A 21,568-nucleotide genomic window follows, 5' to 3' on the forward strand; every position below is an offset into this window, starting at 1 on the left:
TAATGTTCATTTAATGTGTCATTAATGTAGCTCTGTGTTTATGTCTGGCTTGCTGGCAGAAGGGTTTATTTATTTAGTTTGCTGTAATCAGCTTTCACCACGGCCGTGTGATAATACGCGTGCTCGGCTTTTTCTTACATTTTCATACATTTTTTAAATTACACAGGTAATGCAAAATGGAAGCAGTCCATTTAACCCATCCAATGCATGCTGTGATCTTGAGGTGTGGAGCTCACATGTTTGCCCTGATCCAGGGTTGTCAATGGGATAGGATTGTCTCAAAGCCTTCACCAGGTCTTTCCGCAGGATACTGCTGAGAGCAACTCTGGAGAATTATTATAGGGGCATCCAAACTAATGTTTCTGAAATTTTCATAGAATCCCTACAGTGTAAAAACAGGCCGTTTGGCCCATTGACTCCACACCAAACCCCTGAGGAGCATCCCACCCAGACCCACCCCTCTACCCCTAAACCTGTAACCCTGCATTTTCCACGGCTAATCCATCTAACCTACACATCCCTGAACACTATGGGCAATTTAGCATGGCTGATTCACCTACTCTGCACATCTTTTGACTGTGGGAGGAAACCAAAGCATCTGGAGGAAACCCACGCAGATACGGGAGAGAATGTTCAAACTCCAAACAGTCACCCAAAAGTGGATTTGAACCGGTGGGTGAGGCAGCAGTGCTAACCACTGAGCTACAGTGCATTTCCTTTGAACACATTTGTTTATTTGTTATGAGAATATGGTCAAAAGGGCTGTTGGATTGACAGTGGAGAACCATCCAATCAGGTAAAGGAGAGTCTATTGTGATTGATAATGGAAGGCAGGCAGTAGATAGATGGATGTGGTACACTGTGCAGACATAAAGAGCTGAATGTCTTCCTTCTATACCATGACAATCTGCGATGTGTTGGCAGCTCAACGAGAGAAGTGTGGCTGGGTAACTAGCCATGGAATTCTCAGTCCCTGATCTGCTCTTGTATTGATAAGACTGGCCCAATAAGGTTTTGGTAATTCCCCCACCCCAGAATGTTGATGGTAGTGGAATCAGTGACCTTAATGCTGTTTAACGTTTGGGAAGACAGTTAAATTTTCTCTTTTGGGAGAAGATCATTGGCTAGCATTTCATTGACACAAATATTATTTGTCACTAATCAGCCCAAGCATGGATGTTGTCCAAGTCTTGTTACCTGCAAGATGGATTGCTTCAGTATCTGAAGCATTACGGGCAGTGTTAAACACTGAAATCATCTCCATTTCTTATCCTATCATGGAGAGAAGGTCATTGATGAAGCAGCTGAAGATGGTTGAGCCTAGGGCACTAGCTTGAGGAACTCTTACTGAGATATCCTGGAGCTGAGATGACTGACCTCACATCCAACAACCACAACCATTTTCCAGTGTTCCAGTTATAACTCCAACTAGTTGCTGCTGGCAAAGTGCAACTTGATAGTACTGTTGGTGTCACCGTCCAGTACAGTGCTGATTATAAGAGAGCAGGCCACAAGGGTGCTAATAGACTGGGCTGTGTTGTTGCTGAATTTCGTGGGCAGGGAATATTTGCCACATTGTGGGTGGACATTGCAATTGTAACTTTACTGACGTAGCTTCGTTAGGGATGTTACATCTCTGGCTCCTTTATGCAAGTTCACTGATCTCTTGTACAATATTGCTAAACTATAAGTTGGTCCAACATATCACATAGTGTACAGAGGACCGAACAGAGAGATCTACTGTAGCTCTCCTCACTCAAGCTACAAACAGCTGAACTCCTACAGACGTAAGTGACTGCTGGTCACATGTGGCTTAATAGTTTGGTCCCTCAGTCATTTGCATATTCTCTTCAAATGTAATCGCAACAAAGGTTACGGATACTTGTGTCCTCAGCAGGATGTTACCTAGTCTGATAGCCTTTCCTGTATACACGGATTTAAGTCACTTCTTGAGATCATATGGAATGAATCAAATTTGGTGAAGATGGGCACTGGTGAAGTTAAGGACCTCAGAAGGGGGCCGTGCTGAGTTATCCATCAGCACGTCTGGCTGAAGGTGGGTTCAAATGCTTCAGCCTGATCTGTTGTACAGATGTACTGGGCATCCCATCATTGGGGATGGGGATATTAACAAGGCCTCATCCTCTCCTTAGTTATTCATTGGTCATCACCATTCACGACTGGATGTGGCATGACTACAGAGCTTTCATCTGATCCTTTGGTGGTGGTGGTGGTGGTCGGGGGTGGGGGGGAGGTGGGTGGGAGATGTTGGTGAGAATCATTTAGCTCTCTCTGTAACATGTTAATGCCAATTTGGCACAAGTCCCAGGGGTTAGTGAGGAGGGGCTGAGATTTCACACAGACTGAGAAATAAGATCCAAATTTGCTTTCGAATCAGAAACCTGTCTCCAGCAGGAAACTGGAGAAGGTTAAAGCCGTTCAACTGGGGAGGCTCATGGCTGATCTAGATACACTGTCTGGAGAGACACTGAAGGTTTCTGCTTATCTGAAGGAAACAATTTACTGACTGTGCCAAAGTCTTCCACCTCCCCAAAGAGAAGCGAGATATCAGAAAAGGGGAACTCGGGGCAAGAAAGAACCTTTATGCAACAAAACTGACCTCAGACCAATTCTGATGGAATAAGAGTCCTGAGTGATTGTGTTTAATCCAGCCATAGTGCAACACTTAGACATGTCCTTCTTGTGTGCAGAATCAGTCAAGGTTTGTACTAGCAGCCAGAATGAAGCTGTTCACTCAGCACCCTGTATGTTACATTGGCTCCTGAGGCAACACTCCTGTGATTTTAAATTTCTTACTTGTATTTTACTTCTATGGACTTGTCCATCTCCATCCCTGCGACTTCCTCTGACCTTACAATCTCCGAGACCTTGGTGCTCCTTAATCACTGGCCTCCTGATCTTCCTGATTTTCGTTAATCCACCAATAGCATTAGGCATTTCTCTAGCCTGTACAAAATACACGAGACTTTGTTTATTTAGCCTCTCCATTATTCTCTTTTTAGGAATGTGGTCTTTCAAAAAGTCTTTGCTCACCTGTTTGAAAAGCTTAGGTAGCTTAGTGGAAAATGCAGTTTGATATTAGCGACAGGAAAATGACTTGAACCATTTCACTATGCTGTGTACTTGACTGCATGGAGTGTAGTAACTCGGAATTTACCACTTTTCCTACCTCTGCTGGGTCATCCTACATGGGCAAGTGCTCTCAGAACCAGGAGAAGTGGCAACCATCTCCAAAAAACCTGACTAACATGGCTATTTACCTCTGCACTCTGGTGTTGCTGATTACAATCCCACAATAGTATTTGACAGTGTAACAGACAGAAGTTAATGCAACCATTATTTGCAGGACAAATACAAAAGGCAGGGGCTGTCCCAGGCTGTGAACATCCTTGTGGAAATAAAGAAACTGTCAGGGTGAGAGGCATATTCCACTTTTAAGAATTCACAGCATTAAAAACGATGTTTAACCTTAGTCTGTGCATGCTGCTTGGCTGATCATTGTACTAACCTCAACTATACACTGGTCATCCCTGTGTTGCAGGTAAAGGGCATTCACACTCTGAGACCAATTAGCAAGCTGGTTCAAGTGGAAGAAGAAAAGAATTTTGGCTTCTTCAAAGATCACAGTCTCAAAGATGATGACTATTAATGTTTCAATATCCCTTCTCAAGCCACCCAGAAAATGATCCGTATATCTATTAATTTTTGTTTTAATGGACTCACTTTTCTTTTCTAATCTCTTCGCATTATTGTTTCTTCTCATGTTTAAACTCATTCTTTGGTTAACTCAGGAAAGCCTACTTAGATTGGGTCCTATTAAACCATAACTTCCTTTGGACTGGGCGAATGGTATCCACAAAGGAGGTGGAGTCCTTTCTAAATTGACCTTCCTACAACTAACCAAGAAGGGAGAGAGTCCTCACTGAGGAACCTAACAATCTGGTGGTTCACAGATTGGGGAAACTCACCCTGGTTTTGACAGCAAAGCACACCAAATGACTCTCTCATGCAACATTGCCAAGCAAGAATAGTTAAAAGAAATGTTGGGGACTGATGTTAAATGTCTGTGTCTTGCAAAACAGAGCCTTCTGGCTGATGCAGTTTTCTGCTGAGTACCCAGCTGACTGGAACTTTACAAACTGTTTGGCTATTTGGTGTCAGCTCTTCAGGGGTTCGGAATGCCTGTATGACACTTTGTAAAATGATGTCAGTCTGAGTTAGTGATACAACACAGAGCTGCTGAGGGTAGCAGGAAGTCTCATTCAGTTTATGATCTGCGCATTCTTCAGATACCATGAGTCTAGGAGTTTTCACAGCGACCATTTTGTTGGTTGAACCACCAGTGGTGAATGCCAGGAATCTGGATGTGGTTCAAATCTAACTGGTGCCTGGCCTTTTTATTGGACACCTGCCTCAGTTAGTGACACCGTCACCAGGGCAGGTCAGTCAGGATCTTTTTTATTCATTCATAGGATGTGAGCATTGCTTCTAGATGGAAGAGGTCATGGGTTTGGAAGGTGCTGACTAAGGATCTTTGGTGCATTTCTGCAGTGCATTTGCATAGAACACACTGCTGCTGCTGATCATCGGTAGTGGAGGGGGTGGATGTTTGTGGATGTGGTGCCAATCAAGTAAGCTGCTTTGTCCTGGATGTGCCAAACTTCTTAAGTGTTGTTGGAGCTGTACCTATCCAGGCAAATGGGGAGTATTCCATCACACTCCTGACTTGTGCCTTGCAGATGGTAAACTTTAGGGAGTCAGGAGGTGAGTTACTTGCTACAGGATTCCTAACCTCTGACCCGCGCTTGTAGCGATTGCATTTATGTGACGAGCCCAGTTCAGTTTCTTGTCAATGGTAACCTTTAGGATGTTGTGGAAATTCAGTGATGGCAATGCCATTGAACGTCAAGCTGTGATGGTCAGATTTACTCTTGTTGGTAATGGTCATTGTCTGGCATTTGCGTGACATGAATGAGATTTGCTTTCTTGTCAGCCCAATCCTAGATATTGCCGAAGTCGAGTTGCATTTAAACACATATTGTGTTATTGACCAGATCAAACCGCCTCAAACTATATGAAGAAGATAATCTAGACCCTAACTTTTTCTTTTTTTAGGGTAAGTGTAAGGCGTCCTGCTCCAGATGCAATTTGATTGGTCGAACTACTAGGCTTGAAACAAAACACACTTTATTCATACACTTTAATTGAAATACAGACAAAATAAAAATGAAGAATTTGGCTTAATTGTAACTCTGTCAAAATGCTTAACATAATATATATGGTAACATCTCACAAAAACACTCTTGGCAAAGGTAAATTCCGTAAAATAGATTGTCTCACAGGCAATTCTGCCAGCAGGAAGAGAACCCCAGCTTTTAGCTCTAACAGAGAGGGGAATAAGAACTTCCTCATCCAGCTTTAAGACCCCAAAAGCTGCTTAAATCTAACACTAAAAATCCTGGTTCTGTGGGAGCATAATCCCACCCATTCAGGCTACTTCTATTGTTCCAACCTTTAAAAAACCCAAGATCTCACTGCTGTTTACTGTATTGGCTTTGGAGCAGACCATTTGATACCTCTGTCTGAATTTTCCTTCTTAAAAATATCCAGGATAAAATACTCCTTTTAAAGCCATCACAACTGCTTCAGTATCTGAGGAGTCATGAATGGTGCTGAATATTGTGCAATAATTGACAAGTATCCATACTTCTTGACCTTATGATGGAGGGAAGGTCATTGATGAAGCAGCTGAAGATGGTTGGGCCGAGGACACTACCCTGAGGAACTCCTGCAGAGATTTCCTGGCGCTGAGATGACTGACCTCCAACAACCACAACCATCTTCCTCTATGCTAGGTATGGCTGCAATCAGTTTTCCCTTGACTTCTATTGACTTGAGTTTTGCCAGGGCTCCTTGATGCTACACTTGGTCAAATGTGGCCTTGATAACAAGGGCAATCACACTCATGTCATCTCTGGAATTCAGCTCTTTCGTTCATGTTTAAAACAAGGAAGTTAATGGGGTAAGGAGTTGAGTAGTCCTGACAGAACACAAACTGTGTGTAACTGAGCAGATTATGTCAGGTAAGTGTTGCTTGATGAAACCATCTGTTCCTTTACCTTCTTCTAAATTAAGCACCGAGAGGACCTGAGCACGGAACACCAATCTGAAGGTGCCACACTGTTGGAGATGCCATTCTTCAGTTCTAACTGGTGGTTGTGCCAGAGCGAACATTCTGGAGGCATTAAGCGCAGGGAGTTCTTCTGTCAGTATTACCATGAACCAACACAGTGAAGAGAAAGAGGAGGACCTTTCATTTATATAGGTGTCTTTCATGATTCTGGGATCTTCTGAAGCACATTATAGCCAATGGAGTAATAATGAACTGTAGTCACTGTTTTAATGCAGGGAACTTTGCACACAGCAAGATCCCATGAACAGCAAAATGATCTGCTCCCTATCGCGGATGTTAGTGGAATCTTGCTGTGTGCAAATTGACTGCACTCCCTGACTATTTATTGGTTGTAATGGACTTTGCTGAAACCACGAAAGGCATTATAGGAACAAAGGCTCTCCTTCTGCCTTCTTTTCACAAACCTCACATCTTCAAGAGCTTTGTTCTGAAGGGGATTGGGACCACAGTAACTAGATGTGTTAATGAACTTTGACCTCTGTCCGTTTCCATTAAACACACACTAAAGACAAGGCCTGTGCGCCTTTCCTTCCTCAACCCGTTCAAGGCCTTTCACTTATAATGAGCTCTGTTGATGGTTGGGTTTCAACTACTGATTTTGTGACTCATTTTCCTCTGATAAAATTTGAATAAGTGTCAGCTCTTATGGTTCATTAGCTGGCAGCTCAGAACCTGGATATTTTTGCCCTCTGACCTCTTATCTCTGCCACCTCCCTATGCTGTCATTACTCAACTGTTTCATTAACACAATGATTTCAATGTGCTCACTCTGTCTGTAAGGAGCCCTTAGCTTTCCAGCCCTGATTACCACGCACAGGAGAGAGTGAATCTAATTGGCCATTAGGATTTTACCTACCACAGTCATGACAGAAGTCATCAATCACACGTTGTCGTTTGGCACAGTGTGAACCTCCCGAGAACCGAGACAGATCCTGATCGGAGCAGCCCTCAGTTCCTCGGAGTTAACTGTGTTCCAGCAGAGGGACAGCTTGAGGTGACACCCAGATAGCTACCCTCCTGATAAAAACTGGCATGTTTATTGAAAGCAAGCCTTGTAAAAACCTTCCTGCAAAGGCAATGAAACACTGCCCTGCATATCCTGGGGTTCTCTCGTTAATGAGGGACGGGAAAATGCTTGCAAAGAAATATAGAAAGTAAATGTGAGACTGAGAGTTAAACAGAGAGAATGGGGGAATGGACAAAGAGACTGTTTAGCTGTAGAGCAAGGTGGGGAAGGTTGAGAGAGAGCTGCATATGGACTGGAAGAAATATTTAAATGGCATTGGTAAGTCGGTAAAGGTAACATAGATAATAATAGACATGATGGCAGAACAAAAGATTATTGTGAGCTTCCTGTCTCCAAATTTCTTCTCATTTCAACTCTGCCAATGTGATCCCAGTTTCAATTATTATAATCATTATTATAATCTTTATGATTATTCATCCTTGAACTGCTACGGCATGGATAAAACTGGGGAAGGCCGCTCAGCCTCCATAACCTATCAATGGGCCCAATATACTGTTGTAGTGGTTGCTGGATGGTTCAGTTATCAATTCCCAATATTTCTGATCACTCCCATGAAAAGATTGAGATCTTGCCACAAGGTAAATTGGTTGATGGTGAATTGATGGCCAACCTGTTACTGTCTTGATCTTTATTTATGGTATAAATAAAACATTGGATTGATGTGTGAAACAAACTGCTGACTCCAAACCCGTGGCTTCTACCACATACTGGGACAAGGATAAATGATTAGCAACACCACCACTTATGAGTTCCCCTCAAAGCCACACATCATTCTGACTTGGAGTTATTCCTTTAGTGCTGCTGGGTCAAAATCCTGGAACTTGCTTCCTCACAGCTCTATGAGTCTCTCTACACCACATGGGCTGCAACAGTTCATGATGGCACCCCATCACCATGTTCTCCAGGGCAATTATGGATGGGCAATAAATGTTGAAGTGGCCAGTGGTACACCATGTTCTGTGAAAGAAGAAAGAAAAACTCACATTCATTTTGCACAATCAGACATTGTCAAGATCTTTTGTGAAGAATGGTACCTTTTCCTAATCTGAACGTGTCCTCACTTTGTTCAGCTCTACTTACATGGATACAGTAGCCACTTGGAGGAATCATTCCAACCACTGAACAACTTGGGCATCGGTGAGAACATTGGGAGAATCACATGATGGCCAGTTAGAGGGTTCCTGACATCAAGAGCAGAAGGTCCCATTTTCCAACAATATGAGGAATAGCTAGTGCATGGCAGGAGGTTTATTTGTATGTTTTAGCAATAATTAGTATCTTCATTGTTTTGTTATTTTGCTTCATTGACATGCATTTCCCCATTCTCTCACTCACCTGATAGAAACTAAATGGTGACAGTTCCTCAATGAAAGTTGGTATGAGACCTGGAAAGGAGAAAGTGAGGACTGCAGATGCTGGAGATCAGAGCTGGAAATGTGTTGCTGGAAAGACATGCATTTCCCCATTCTCTCACTCACCTGATAGAAACTAAATGGTGACAGTTCCTCAATGAAAGTTGGCATGAGACCTGGAAACCCCAGTATGTCACTTGCTCTTTTGGTTCTCCATCTTTGACACCAGGAGCCAACATCTCAGGGTGTGCTTTGCGGGTTGTGACCCTATGCACCCTCCCCATTCACCAGGACCTCCAGGAGCTGTCAGCAAAGCAGGTGTATCTTCCTTCTGCCCCACATGCCTGGCACAATTGACAGAAACAATGCAGGGCTTGACCCGGTGCATGCTGACATTTAAAGATGATGGAATCCTGGGAATTCACAGCAGCGGCCATTACTTCCCCAACGACCAGTGGGAGAATATATTGCCAAGTGGAGAAATTCGAGGGACATGAAGCAGAGATGATGGTTTGAGAAGATCGCTTGAGAATACTCATTAAGGTTCTCAGAGGGAGTCCCTCTAATTAATTCATTGAAATTGACACATAGTTGAATTTTACCAAAAATAAACTCTGGTAATTTTTTAATAAAAATCACAATGTTATAATGCTCACAACAGAGCTAGAATGATCTCTCCTCTTCCCAGGACTTACCTGGGGGTCAGAAGCTGCACACAGAAACAATTTTGCATGGTTCTGTCTGGTTTGGAACGAACATTTAGCCATCGGGTTTCTGAAAGCTTTCATTTTGTAAACTTTCTGCACTGGACATAACATAGGCTGAGGCTGAGATGGGTTAACTCAAAACAACATTTGGCATGTCTATCAATGTGGGATACTGACAGACCATCTGCTAAAGACATCCAGCTGTGGAAGCGTGGCTGGAAATTCAGTTTCCCATCTTCTTCCCGGATGTATGTGTTGTGAACATTTGCTGAGTCTTGGCACCAGGTCAGCTATGTATGGGAAACAGACGATAGGGAAAGGTGCATGTTATTTCAGAACCTCAGTCTCTTGTGAATGTGCCACTAAAGAGGGCTGTATGATGGTCTGGAGTGTTGGAGAACAATGGAGGGTTCCATCAAGGACTGCGATTCACAACCCTGACAATTCAATCCCAAACTTGGTCATACAGCCATACAGCTGTAAACCATAGAAACAGGCCCTTCGGTCCAACTCATCCATGCCAACCAGATATCCCAAATTAATCCAGTCCCATTGCCAGCATTTGGCCCAAATCCCTCTAAGCCTTTCCTATTCATATACCCATCCCGATGCCAATAAGATGTTGTAATTGTACCAACCTCTACCACCTCTTCTGGAAGCTCATTCCATACACGCATCACCCTCTGCGTGAAAAAGTTGTCCCTCAGGTCTCTTTTAGATCTTTCCCATCTTACCTTCTGGTAAGTGTGGCCAAATACAGAGATCTTGGGACACAGGTTCATAGTTCATTAACGGTGGAGACAGGTTAGTGAAGAAGGGGTTTGATCCACTTGCCTTTAATGCCCAGTGCATTGAGTATAGAAGTTGGGTGGTCATGTTGTGGCTGTACAGGGCATTGGTTAGGTCACTTTTGGAATAATGCATTCAATTCGGGTCTCCCTGCTGTAAGAAGGATGTTGTGAAACTTGAAAGGGTTCAGAAAAGATTTGCAAGAATGTTGCCTGGGTTGGAGGGTTTAAGCTATCGGAAGGAGCTGAATTGACTGGCTATTTTCCCTGGAGCGTCGGAGGCTAAAGGGTGACCTTATAGAGGTTTGTAAAATCATGAGGGGCATGGGTAAGGTGAATAGCCATGGTCTTTATCCCAGGGTAGGGGAGTTCAAAACTTAGGGCATAGTTTTAAGGTGAGAGGGGAAAAATTTAAAATGGGTCTAATGAGCAAGAAATGCTGGCAAATGGGACTAGTTTAATATTAGATATCTGATCGGCATGGAAGAGTTGGAGCGAACGGTCTATTTCTGTGCTGTACATCTCAATGACTTTATAACATAATTGACTGAACATACACTAGGGTTAAAAAAAAGTGTTTTTGAATTCAATCTATGCTGTATGTGCCCTGGGAGAATTTTCAGGCAGTGTGGGGGTAACTTTACACTGACCAAGGGTTTGCATTTGAGATCCTGGATGAATATTCACTCAGGTTAGATTACTTACAGTGTGGAACCAGGCCCTTCGGCCCAACAAGTCCACACCGACCCTCTGAAGCGCGACCCACTCCTCTACATTTACCCCTTCACCTAACACTACGAGCAATTTAGCGTGGCCAATTCACCTGGCCTGCACACTTTTCAATTGTGGGAGGAAACCCACGCAGACATGGGGAGAATGTGCAAATTCCACAGAGAGTCATCTGAGCTGGGAATTGAACCCGGGTCTCTGATGCTGTGATGCAGCAGTGCTAACCACTGAGCCATCGTGCCGCACATGATCAGTTCATTGATCGATCAAGATGAAATGTCTGCATGGATTCAGACTATTTGTAGGGAAGGGTAGCTGCAGTGGTGGTGCTCAGTTGGAGTTGGGAAGGGCTGGGCAGATTTGGGTACAAGCCATCTTAAGGGCAACGAACAAATCAAAAGCAGATATCAAAGAGATGTGCCCACAAGTCATCTGTACCCATCACGCCTGTACAAACAGGGTGAGCGCCCTGCAAACCTGCCAAGGCTGTGGAATTGGGGGAAAAGCTTTCAGTTTTCAAAAAAGAAAAAAGGTGATTAAAACATTCAAAAATGGTTGGGAATCCATTTAATCATCAGTTTTAGAAGCAGGGAAGGGAAATCATAACCTCTGAACTCTAACGCCAACCGTTATTTTGGTCACTGACTTTCATGAAGACTTTGAGCTGGAATTTACAGAGGCAGTGGGATGGGTGTTGTCATCCCACTCAGTAGCAAAGTTACTCACAAGCAAACCAGTTTTGAAAAGCTTACCCTTCACTAGGGATGAAGGGTTTATGTCGCACATTGGTAATGTCCTTACCTCTAAAACAGGGCTACCGGGTTCAAATCCCACCCGTTCATGAGGTGTATCATAAGATTTATGAATAAGTTGATTAGAAAATATCTACCCTAAGTGATGGCCTTAATGAGGTAATTATCAGCCATCTTCCCCTGAGGGAAGAGAAACCCCAATCTTGGGAGTTGCTGTTCAATCTGATTGGCTGACAGCTGATTAGTCTCAGCAGAGCCAGAGCTCGGTAGTGGTTGCTGATGGGACTGCAGGCAAATCCAAGGAGACGAGGCATGGGGGAGTCTAGGAATCTTGGGAAACATGGGTGGGGTGTGACGGTTTTTGGGGAGAAGGGTGTTTGGGATTTCACCAATGGCCATGGTATCCCCTTCCTTTTCATTGGTGATGATGAAACCATGGGCTAATCTCCAATCATTCCACCTTCCTCAGCCATTACTGTGGCAGGGACAGAAGCGGGCCCTTAAATGGTCAATTAAAAGCCTCAGTAAGCCTAAGGCCTTGCCAAGTGCTTGGGTCAGAAGGTTGACATGGGTTGGGGCCATGTATTTGTCACCTAACCTATTTTACTTGGAGTACAGCAGTTGCAGAGATGTTACGTTCTCCCCCAAATAACGTGCTCTGGAGGCCCCTGTCCCATGATAAATGTAACCTGAGCTGGGCTGAGCTGATTCTCTGATGCTTGGGCTTATGGAACCACAGAGACTAGCTCCGCACACAGCAGGCCTCTGAAGGTTCATGGCTCAGTGCAGGTTGATTCCTTGGTCAGTAATCCCTTCAACATCGGTCTATGGCGAGTGTTAAATTCATCCACTGAGATTATTAATCAGCACTTTGGTTTGTTATTGCTCCCTTCCATTTATTTATTGAATTACACCCTCCCTGGGTGAATTCTTTTCGAATGCTCTTTGTGGGTTAAATGTTGCTTGTCTTCCCATTTCCTCAGTGCCTTACTGACCCCATTGTTTGTGTAGTTACAGGGGAGTTATTGTTGTGTGTAAGCTCTGAGCTCTGTAGAGATTTGGACGGGGCTGATTTATTCATCAGGCGGGAGCTGAGAGTGGGGAATGTGAACTCTGTACTCCACAGGGAACATGTCAACCCTCAGTGCTGTGCACTTACTGCAGGTGCTCTCAAAGTCTTTTTAACCTCCCCTTTAAAAAAGAAAACATTCAAAACTGGTAACCATTTTACCGAATATTGGATAAAGTTAACAGCAGAGCAATAGACTGTTTAGCCCAATGTATTCACTGTGTTTCTGCTGCACACAAGACTCCCCTTGCCCCTCTAGATCTCATGCTATCCACATCACCTTTTTTCCCTTTCTCCTTCCTGTGTTTCTCTTGACTTGCCTGAGCTGAGGGGCTCTTGCCCAGCAGTGGGCTTCATCCTGCCTCTGAAATGCTGGGTTCACCTCCCACTCCCGGTCTTGTTGGCCAGGAAGGTGGACTAAGGAAAGGCAATGGCCTAGTGGTAGTATTGCTGGACTTTTAACCCAGAGACTGAGCAAATGTTCTGAGGAGCCAGGTACAAATCCACTAGGTTAGGTGGATTGGCCATGCTAAATTGCCCATAGTGTCCAGGGTGGGTTAGTCATGGGTTGAAGAGTGTGGTGCTGGAAAAGCACAGCTGGTCAGGCAGCATCCAAGGAGCAGGATGCCCATGGGAAATACAGGGTTACAGGGATATGTTGGGGGGGGGGGTAACGTGTCTGGGCATGATGCTCTTCACAGGGTTGGTGTGGGCTCAATGGGCTGAATGGCCTGCTTACACACTGTAGGGGTTCTATGATTTTATGAAATCCTTCCATAGCAGATGGTTGAATTTGAATCCAACAAAAATCTGGAATTAAGAGTCTAATGGTGACCATGAATCCATTGTTGATTGTCAGGAAAACCCCATCTGGTTCACTAATGTCTGGTCCCTACTGGGAGTGCTGTGTTCACTAATGAAGGAAACTGCCTTCCTTACCTAGTCTGGTCTGCATGTGACTCCAGAACCACAGTGATGTGGTTGACTCTTTATTGCCTTCTTGGGCAGTTAGAGATGGGCAATGAATGCTGGTTTAGCCAGTGACACCCTCATCCTGTCAATGAATTAAAAAAAAATCAAAACACAGCAAACAATTTGATGACCAACCTGTAACTCCCTCTAACACACACTGATGGCAGGCAGTAAGACTGGGAGAGATTCCTGGTCAGATGTGTGGTGAAAAGAACCATTTTACATGGGTTTCCAATGGTGCTCCTGTTTCCTCCCACAGTCCAAAGATGTGTAGACTAGGATAGTAGCCATGGAAATGTGTTGCTGGAAAAGCGCAGCAGGTCAGGCAGCATCTAGGGAACAGGAGACTGACGATGGAGTCCAAAGACCTGCATATCCTTGGGCGTTCTTCCTCCAACCGTCGTTTTGTTGTGGTCTGACGATGGAGTCCAAAGACCTGCATATCCTTGGGCGTTCTTCCTCCAACCGTCGTTTTGTTGTGGTCTGACGATGGAGGAGTCCAAAGACCTGCATATCCTTGGTGGAGTGGGAGGGGGAATTGAAATGTTGAGCTACAGGGTGGTTGGGTTGGTTGGTTGGTTGGATAGTAGCCATGGTAAATGTGGGGTTACAGGAATAAGATGAGGGAGCTGGATCTGGATGGGATACTCTTTGGAGGGTCAGTGCAAGCTTGATAGGCCGAATGGCCTATATCTGCATTGTAGAGATTCTATGACACACGATAGCATTATGCTATCTGTATGTTCCCTGGCTCTGAATCATTTTCTAAGCTTGAAGGCTTCTAGTAGCTCATCCCCTTTGACTTTATCTTCCTGCAGTAAAGAACTGGAGCATTGCCCATGCTTGACCTGATGCGATGAGACTTCATAGGGTTTGGAGTCAATATTCAGGACTCGCATAGTAACTTGTACACCATTGTGCTGCTGTACCATTTCGGGTGGATCTATTCCACTGGTCGGGAGAGAAAGACAGGATGAGATCTTCACCTGATGGACATAGTTCATTTGGTGATGATATCAATGACTCAGATACATTTCATTTACAATCAGGACGATGACAAATGAAGAGCTGAAGAAGTGAAAGTCAAGGGGGGGATAAGAATCAACACGATGGAAAACACTGAGAAAGGTAAGAGCACAGGATTTAGGAGCAAGAGTAGGCCATTTGGCCCGAAGGATCTGCTCCACCATTCAATAAATGAATGGTCAGGTTGTTGTCTCAACTGCACTTAGCTGCCTGGCTTCCAGAGCCCTTCACTCCCTTGTCAATTGAAAATGTATCAACCTCATTAGTGCATAAATTCGATGACCCAACTTCTACAACTTCCTGGTGAAAAGAATTCTTCAGACAAGCTACATGGTGAGGGAAGATGATAAGATATAGGAATAGAATTAGGCCATTCGGCCCATCAAGTCTGCTCGGCCATTCGATCATGGTTGATACATTTCTCAACCCCATTCTCCTGCCTTCTCCAGAACCACGAAACTGCCTGATATTGTTCTTGATATTGACCTGTCCAATTTACCTTAATTCCCTTACTGATCAAGAACATAAATACACTCAATAACTTGGCCTCCATTGTTCTCTGTGGCAATGAGTTCCAGAATCACCACTGTCTGGTGGAAGAAATTCTTTCTCATCTCAGTTTTAAAGGGTTGTCCCTTCACCCTGAGGCTGTGCCCTCAGGTCCTAGTCTCTCCTACTTGTGGAAACATCTTCTCCATGTTCAGTCTACCCAGAACTCTCAGTATGCATTAAATTTCAATCAGAACTCCCTCATCCTTCTAAATATTGAATACAGACCCAGAGTCCTCAACCACTCTTGATATGACAAGCTCTTCATACCCAAACATCATTCTCTTCATCCCTGTCTTAAATGGAAAACTTCCCATTGTGTCCCCTAGTATTAGACTTTCCCACAAGATGGAACATCCTCTGAGTATCGACCTGATCATGTCCCCTTGGGATCTTATATTTTTCAGTGAGATTACTTTTTGCAAAGGCTTAACCTGTTCGACCATCCCCTAGAAGGTCAGCCTCTCAGCACAAGAACGCTTGAGTGGGGTTAGAGGTGTAGGTGAATAGGAAAATATAGTCACTTTTCCTGATCTGGTTAGATCATTAAGCAGCTTCCAACATTGCATCTCAGGCAGGGGCACAACATTCCTGTGTCTCAGCTACCTCTAGCCTCAGTGAAACCCACAGCTTTCTTCCTCCCAGTGCTGGCGATGATAGGTCCCCTCCTCCTCTTGAGTAACATGTCAGCCATGATCGAATGGTGGAGCAGACTCAATGGTCGGAATAGCCTAATTCTGCTCAGATCTCTTTTTCCTCCTCCTCTTGACTGCCCCTGTCGAGAGAACTGTCATTGAATCTGGGTGTTGTCGTGCTCTGTATTCGCCAGGTACTCCGAACCTTCCATTCTCTATAGAAATGTGGCAGAGATTACAATGAGCTAGTCCACTGTTAGATTGGAGATTAAAACAACTTGTGAGATTTTAGTTTTTAGTAGCCCCCTCCCCCCCACTTATATTTCTCACTTATTTCTGAGACTTTGCCACTCGTCTTCAGCTTTCATATTGGGCCGCGTAAATGACTTTCTCTCCATGTCACTAACTCTTTCCACTTGGAATGGAGAGGGGGCTTTTAACCTCCATCAGTTTGACAGAACCTAGGTGAACAAATAAGATCACCCAGGTCACTATGAACCTGCCAGGTTCCTGATATTGACCAGTCCAATTACCCTTCAGATTAAAATGCCTCGTGGTGGAGTGACCAGTGTCCCTGCTCTCTTCCAGGTTTCAGGCCCACCTCAGGGTTTGATGGCCACTGTAGGTGGGTCATAATCTGCTAATGGTCCCCCAGTTAACCAAAATCATGCTGCATTGCAACAGACTCCCCATGGAGACCACGACAAACAGCCATTTATGGTCAAGGGACCATCAGAAGAAGACTAACATGCACCCACAGTTAGTTCTCATTTAGAAATATTTTCTCATCAATCTGTTCATTGATCTGATTACAGGCAGTCACTGGGCTGCGAATGTGTTCTGTTCCTGAGTCTGTTTCTAAGTCGATTTGTACACAAATTGGAACACCACAAGACAATGTTAAGGCGCCATTCGTAAGTACAGGAAATGTTCATCTTTAAAATGGACACCTCTGTACAAGATTGTATTTAATCACGAAGGTTCTTATCCCTGTACCCACCTCTGGAGCAAATGGGACTTCAACCTGAACCTCCTGGCTTAGAGGGAGGGACACAACCACTGCATCACAAGCACCTTTTTGTCTCATTTATTATCCAATTTTCCAACCAACCTGTTCAGAAATTTATTACCCACCTCCAGAACAGGTAGGACTTGAACCCAGACCTCCTGACTTAAAGGTATGGACACTGCCACTACACCACAACAGCATTTTTACTCATTCATATTGTCTACCTCAATCACCTTCACTCGTAACTTACTCTAAAGCCAATTAACCCTTCAGCAATTGAGTACGCTTTCTGGTTCCGACTCCCAAATCCTATTCCCTATCCCAGTCCTTGAACAAGCCCTAGTGTGGACAATTTGTTCGGATGAATCCTTAAGTCATCTCAAGCATTCTTCTGCAGGTGAGAATTACTTTTTAGCCAATTCCGGTCACCTCCTCCGCGCAGCATGTCCTGTGAGTGAAATCTGTGAAGCCTATATAGCCAGTAGTGATAGCTCTGTGAGTATGAACTGGTCTGTGGCCTATTCTTTTACCCCTGGAGATTCAGACCGGCTGGTGTGAAAATATGCACTTTATCCTGCGATCTCTTGAACTCAATTGTTGGAAACGAGTGCTGTCATTTTAATGCAAAGTGCCTGTAATTATGACACTCTGAGTGAAAGACGGAGGTTACTTTGACCGTTGGATCATTTACAGAAAGTAAGTGAAGTGGCTGATGTTCACCATCTGATTCTAGTTAATGGAACGTAAACAAGCATTTTAACTTATTACATGACAGGAGTCGGGGTATATCAAAGCTCAAAAGATGGTTTCAATCTTCATCTGGGTCTGGGTTCCTCAGTTTCTCACTGTTTTACACTTGGAAGAGAAGAAGCAAATGGATTACAAGATGTGGAAGTGCCGGTGTTGGACTAAGGTGGACACAGTCAGAAGTCACACGACACCAGGTTAGAGTCCAACAGGTTTATTTGAAATCACAAGTTTTCGGAGCACTGCTCCTTCATCAAGTGAACAAGTAAACCATTCACTTCATGGGATGAGCAATGAATGTTGGCCCAGTCAGTGACATCTACATCACTTGAGTAATTTTAAAAACGATCGACTATTTCCCTTTGCCACAAATGTTTTTTGTGTAGACTCTTATGTGACTACTAGCTGTTTCCTATTGCACAATTAAACACAGTTGAGAAAGAATTAAGTTGGTTTCATGTAGTGTTTTTCACAATTAATATATTGCAAATTTCTTTAAAATCAGTAATGTACGATTTGAAGTATTTCCATGGTTGTAGCTGTGTGAGGTCAGCCAGGTGGACCTCATAGAATATGAGTTCCCCGTTTGGGATTGTAAATCTGATCCAAACGGGGAGCCCAGGCTGACAGATATAAACAGGAGTGTCAGAGGGTCTGTCCACTCTGAGAGCTGGCTGTGAGGGAGCTGCAGCAGTGTCTAGTGCCATGCACATGTAAATAAAGGGTGACTCGGTGATGGGACACCAGCCTGTGTGGAGTTATTTCAGTGGCAAGTAAGAATACAGCTATTGTGCTTCTGCTCATCAATAAAGTCTATTATCCCTGGAACCAAAAAGCTGAATTCCGTGACACCATGTTCTAAATTTCTTGAGGGCTTTGGTGGAGGAACTAAGATGTTTAATGAGCTCTCAGGGAGAACAGTGATCTAATGTCAGAAAGGAAGAATATTCTCTGAAGGGTGATCAGCTCTTATTTTAACTATTCCCTTCATATGAAATCTTCAGGCTGAAGTCAGTTTAGCTTTTCAGCTTGACGTGCAATGAATGGAAGAGTCAGGAAGAGATGCTGCCAACAGTTTGGGAGTAATCTTAATCCTTCGATCGCCCACTTGCATTTCTCTCTTCCTTTCCCAGGCACAGACAGATGCCAGGACCTGGATCATAGGAGCAGAATATGATTACAGGAAAGTAGGACCAGATGATAATCCCCAATAATATTGGGCAGTCAGCCATGTTTTAAATTCAGGGCAGCATTGTTAAAGAGGCCTGAGCTATACATAAATCCAAGTGGAATATTTTCACTGATGGATATCTGGTTGACCGGCCTAACAGCCAGCTCAGCAGGAGATGAATCAAGGTTAGGCTTGTGAAATGTGTATGACTGGGAATCATCAAAATAATCCAGTCCGATCAGCTCCTGCTGTTGTTTCAGCCTTCTGGCTCTGACAGTGGAAAATACAGAATCAGACCGAACTACTTAGAACATGGCTCTGTCGATGAGAACGAAGAACAAACAGTCTATCAGGAAATTTGGGTTTTGTGAAACATTTTGTAATGATTAATTCCTCTTTCTCCCTGAGGATTGAGGCCTTCTTGTATCCACTTTGCGTTGTTGTGTTCTGGGACTGACAAGCCCCAGTGCGGAATCCATTGTGCATGGAACAGATGGTGTGTGGAGGGTCAGAGAGCTCAGTTTTTGGAGGTTTACAACTCTCTTTTTGTTTGGAGAGCCTTTGCCTGTTCCTGATGAAACCTCTCGATGTGTCCAGTGCCTTCCCGAACAAACCTTCTTCACTTTTGTTGGTCACAAGTCAGAGAGTCTCATGAGTCACTCAGGATGTCTGATATCTTCAGGATTGAAGATTGAATGATTTAAGGATATCCTTGTGGTTCTGTTCGCCGAGCTGGGAAATTATGTTGCAGACGTTTCGTCCCCTGTCTAGGTGACATCCTCAGTGCTTGGGAGCCTCCTGTGAAGCACTTCCTGCCGAAGGAAACATCACAGAAGCGCTTCTCAGGAGGCTCCCAAGCACTGAGGATGTCACCTAGACAGGGGATGAAACGTCTGCAACATAAATTCCCAGCTCGGCGAACAGAACCACAACAACGAGCACCCGAGCTACAAATCTTCTCCCAAACTTTGATTTAAGGATGTCTTCAGGGTTGTGAGTGAGCGAGTTCTGAGTAGAATACTCTAAGTAGAACATTTGGGCGGCACGGTGGCACAGTGGTTAGCACTGCTGCCTCACAGCGCCAGAGACCCGGGTTCAATTCCCGCCTTGGGTGACTGTCTGTGTGGAGTTTGCACATTCTCCCCGTGTCTGCATGGGTTTCCTCTGGGTGCTCCGGTTTCCTCCCACAGTCCAAAGATGTGCAGGTCAGGTGAATTGGCCATGCTAAATTGTCCGTAGTGTTAGCTAAGGGGTAAATGTAAGGGTATGGGTGGTTTGCGCTTCAGCGGGTCGGTGTGGACTTGTTGGGCCGAAGGGCCTGTTTCCACACTGTAAAGTAATCTAATCTAAAATTTGTATACTTAGGGAACAATAGACACTAGATGACACAGAGCACCATGGATTCCTCAGAGAGAAACACAGTAATACAAAAATAGGAGTAGGCTATTCAGCCCTTCGAGTCTGCACTGCCATTCAATACAATCATCCTACTCAGTGCCCTGTTCTCCTTTCATCCTGTACTGTTTTACCCTTTTAGTACTAAGATCTATATCTAACTCCCTTTGAAAAACATTCAATGTTTTACCCTCAACGACTTTCTGTGGCATAGAATTTCACAGACTCTCTAGATGAAAAAAATAACCATACAGGAGAAAAGGGGACAGTTCAGAGGCATATACAGAGAAGATAAGTGGTACAATTCACTACCTTCATCCAATGATCATAAAAACAAATGCACCCACACTCTCCTCTCTCCCAATGTTGCTTATCTTCATATTGTGATACGCTTTACTAATCTGCTGCTTACCCATTGTTGCTGAAGATCATATTCAAACTCCTTCTTAACCCACTGTCATCTTTATGCAATAATTGATGCTGCTGAGATGTCTATCATTCTTCACTGACTCTCTGAGGGGATTTCCTGACCTCGAATGGAGTCAACCCTACTGCTGCCTCAACATTGCACTGATGTACCCAGCCTCCCCACTCCCACTGCCAAGGCATGACGCCATCTATCCACCCTGCTTCGAGGTTAAACATGGTGACCATCCTCGGTTCCAGTCTCAATGTCAGACACAAAGCTCCTGTCTTCAGCTTCCACCGAGACCCCATCTTAATACTCAAGAGTTCAGGGGACAATTCAAACAGGAACAGGGAGATGGCCTGACCAAACCCTGACACCACATCCAACACCACCCACACACAGATCATCTGGTCCTTTCTGGTATTAGCTGTGTCTCACTTAACACTAACATTTTAACTTCTGCAGTAAAGGTCACAAGTGAAGTTCCACTCAAGTGATTTTGATGTAAATTCTTTGCTGACATTCTAGTGAGGGAGTGCTGCTGGCTTTTGAGGGAGACATTAAACCAAGATCCTGTCTGCTCTCACTTGAAGATCCCGTGATACTATTTGAAGAAGAGGTAGGTTCTATCTGCAGCATGAGGGATTACGTCTGACTCTGACATATGCTAACAAGACTACTCAGAAGGAATAACCAATAAAATCCACAAATGACACGCAATGGTCCATCATGTGTGCTTCAAAATGGATCTGCTGTACAACTGGTATATTTATTTCCATGTAGGACTGCTTTTGTTCGACTGTATTTTCCCTCTGGGTCAGAATCTACCAACACAGGAAGTGATCCAATGGCACAGAACCATTATAATACAATCCCTACAGTGTGGAAGCCGGTCATTGAGTCCACACCTACCCTCCAGACAGCAATCCACCCCATACCTGCATGTGCCATGGCCAATCCACCTAACCTGGACTGTGAGAGGAAACCAGATCACCAGAGAAAACCTGTGCAGGCACA

At 44.2% G+C, this 21,568-nt stretch overlaps 1 long non-coding RNA gene across 1 annotated transcript in view; it reads right to left on the reverse strand.

Annotated features, from left to right (window-relative positions):
- Positions 1-5,191: 5,191 nt before the first annotated feature.
- The window catches only part of LOC122540739, a 40,562-nt gene continuing 24,185 nt past the window's right edge, over positions 5,192-21,568 (reverse strand). Inside the window, exon 2 of the long non-coding RNA XR_006309397.1 lies at positions 5,192-8,198. This is a non-coding gene — a long non-coding RNA (uncharacterized LOC122540739). The remainder of the gene's footprint in view (positions 8,199-21,568) is intronic.

The sequence above is a fragment of the Chiloscyllium plagiosum genome, chromosome 35 (assembly GCF_004010195.1).
Source record: "Chiloscyllium plagiosum isolate BGI_BamShark_2017 chromosome 35, ASM401019v2, whole genome shotgun sequence".
Classification (NCBI taxonomy): domain Eukaryota; kingdom Metazoa; phylum Chordata; class Chondrichthyes; order Orectolobiformes; family Hemiscylliidae; genus Chiloscyllium; species Chiloscyllium plagiosum.